This window comes from Orycteropus afer, unplaced genomic scaffold (genome assembly GCF_000298275.1).
Source record: "Orycteropus afer afer isolate SDZICR_OR568_19922 unplaced genomic scaffold, OryAfe1.0 scaffold00116, whole genome shotgun sequence".
Lineage (NCBI taxonomy): Eukaryota > Metazoa > Chordata > Mammalia > Tubulidentata > Orycteropodidae > Orycteropus > Orycteropus afer.
Genome location: NW_006921703.1, coordinates 9357345 through 9360615, shown reverse-complemented (window position 1 = coordinate 9360615; position 3271 = coordinate 9357345).

Below are 3271 nucleotides of genomic sequence, written 5' to 3'. Positions count from 1 at the left end.
TGGAGTAGGTGGTGGTTTCAGGTAAGAATGCTTACGAGTTTGTGATTTACCATCCTCTGTTCGAGTGCCCAGTATCTGTATCCTTTGAGAAGGTACCTGGACTATAATGGAGCCATAATGTCATCATGGGCCAAAGAGCCTTTTGGGAATAGCTTTTAAAAGAGGGCAAAAAAAAGTGAAGGGTATTCTCCCACTGGCAAGAGAAGAACAGCAAAGTTAAGGAGAGTAGATGCATTCAACCATGATACAGTTCGCAGCCAATGGCAGAACAGAATCACTTTGTACATGGAAGAGAAAGATTGAATATTGGTCAGGATAGGCTAAGTGATGCTATAGTTAAAAAATACTATCAAGTCTCAGTGACTTAAAGCACTGAAAGCTTATTTCTTGCTTCTGGCACGTGTCCATAACACATCATCAGAAAGGCTTTGCTCTTTGCAATCACCCAGAGACTCAGGCTGAAGGAGAGGCAGGCAACTATTTAAAATGTTTCCATCACTATGTCTGGACTAAAGTTCTGAAGGGTCATGCTATCACAGCTCACTGGCCAAAAGTGTCCTGGAAAGGGAGGAAACTGGTGGGTTTGAACTGCTAGCCTTCTGGTTAGCAGTCAAATGTCTTAGGCACTATGCCACCAGAGCTGCTAGACAATAATATTAGTAACTACAATAGAAGATATCCAAGTAACCCCAAGGACACTCCGGACCTGAACGACTGAAAATGTGCAAAATTCCCCTTGTTACTCTTACACCCCACACCCGCTTGGGGAACAGAGGTTTGGCCATCCCCCACTCCCACCTACCTTCTGGGCCCGCAGGAACTCCATCCCACTCTGTATGCTTGGACAGAGCCTGGGTGCCCTGCCCTGCCCTCCCCAGATTTTTTTCTTTTTTCTTCTCTGGTTTTTAGTTTGCTTGTTTTTGTCTGTTTTAAAACAACTACTATTATTAGTACCCTTGTCCTTTTTACTATTATTCGTTATTCTTCCTCTCCCAGTCCTAGTTTTCAGCTTTTTTCTTTTTGCATTTTTTACCATTTTTTTCCATTATTCTCATTCTCTGACTTTTTTCTCTTATTGCCCTATCCTGAGATATTGCAGGTTTTCTTTTTTCTTTTTTTTTCACTGACCTTCTTGTTTGTCCAGAGGGCGCAGCCATTTTGATTGTTTACAAGTGGCAACTATTTTGGATTTTAAAGTGATAGCATTCTCATTCAGAATCCAGGGACCTAAGAACAGACAGTGAGGCAGGAAGCTAAGAGAGGACAGAAAAGGCAAAAGAGACTTGAACAGATCAAGGAGTCAGCCACAGGAACCCAGGTAAAGAGAGGGAACCCAAGCCACGCCCCACAAGGAGTGAGGTGGGAAGGCAGAGAGAAGACAGAAAAGGCAAAGGGGATAGGAACAGATCAAGGAGTCAGCTGCAGGGAGCCAGGTGAGGAGAGGGAAGCCAGGCCACCCCCCACAACCAGTGAGGTGGTAAGCAGGGAGAAGACAGAAAAGGCAAAGGGGACTGGAGCACATAGAGAAGTTAGCTGCAGGGATATAGGTAAGGGTGGTTGGAGGGGTTTCCAAGAGCTAAAGGGGGCAAACATGTCTGTTGGTTTGTCCTACTGTGGTGACTTGTTGCCCTGAGTCTCGAGGCTGTGCCACTGGTGTTTCAAACCCAGTGGGGTGCACCTGTTGCACAGGTATCAGCCCAGCTTTCAGACTAAGACAGACCAGGAAGAAGGAGGAGGCCATCCATTTCTCAAAGAATTTGCCAGGGAAAACCTTATGAATGGCAGAGAAACACTGTCTGATACATTACTGTGCAACTTTATGAATAGTCCAGAAACATTGTCCAATACAGAAGAGGAAGATGAGTCACTTAGCTTAAAAAGCTCTCAGAGTAGGACTGGGAAAGAGCCGCATTATCAGAGTAAAATCAGCCTTACTCATGTGGATAAGGTAAAGCTTTCGAGACCTCCATTTGCTGACTTGGTACCACTCAGATTGAGGAGAAACAGCGGCAACCATCCATTAATAATCAGAACATGGAATGTACAACGTATGAATCTAGGAAAATTAGAAGTTGTCAAAAATGAAATGGAAAGCATAAAGATTGATATCCTACACATTAGTGAGCTGAAATGGACTGGTTTTGGCCATTTTGAATCAGACAACCATATGATCTACTATGCCGGGAATGACAGTTTAAAGAGGAATGGCATGACATTCATCATCACAAAGGATGTTTCAAGATCTGTCCTGAAGTACAATGCTGTCAGTGATAGGATAATATCCATACACCTACAAGGAAGACCCATTAATATGACTATTATTCAAATTTATGCCCCAACCACCAAAGCCAAAGATGAGGAAATTGAAGATTTTTATCAACTTCTGCAGTCTGAAATTGACCGAACTTGCAATCAGGATGTGTTAATTATCACTGGTGACTGGAATGCAAAAGTTGGAAACAAAGAAGAGTCACCAGTAGTTGGAAAATTTGGCCTTGGTGACAGAAATAATAGTGGAACTCTCATGGTAGAATTTTGCAAGACCAAGGACTTATTCATTGCAAACCCCTTTTTTTTTCAACAACACAAAGTACACATGGACTTCACCAGATGGAACACACAGGAATCAGATTGACTACATCTGTTGGAAGAGGCAATGGAAAAGCTCAATATCTTCAGCCAAAACCAGGCCAGGAGCTGACTGTGGAACACACCATCAACTGCTCATAGGCAAGTTCAACTTGAACTTAAGGACAATTTAAACAAGTCCACAAGAGCCAAAATATGATCTAGAATATATTCCTCCTTAAATTAGAGACCATCGAAAGAACAGATTTGATACATTGAACACCAATGACTGGAAACCTGATGAATTGTGGGATGACATTAAGGCCATCATCCATGAAGAAAGCAAGAGGTCACTAAAAAGACAACAAAAGAAGAGAAGACAAAAATGGATGACAGAAAAGACTCTGAAACTTGCCCTTGGGTGGAGAGTAGCTAAAGAAAATGGAAGAAATGACAAGATAAAAGAATTGAACTGAAGATTTCAAAGAGCAGCTCGAGAAGACAAAGCCGATTACTATAATGAAATGAGCAAAGACCTGGAGTTAGAAAAACAAAAGGGAAGAGCATGCTCAACATTTCTCAAGTTAAAAGAATTGAGGAAAATTTTAAGCCTCAAGTTGTAATATTGAAAGATTCTAAGGCCAAAACATTGAATGATGCAGGGAACATCAAAAGAAGATGGAAGGAATACACAGAGTCACTG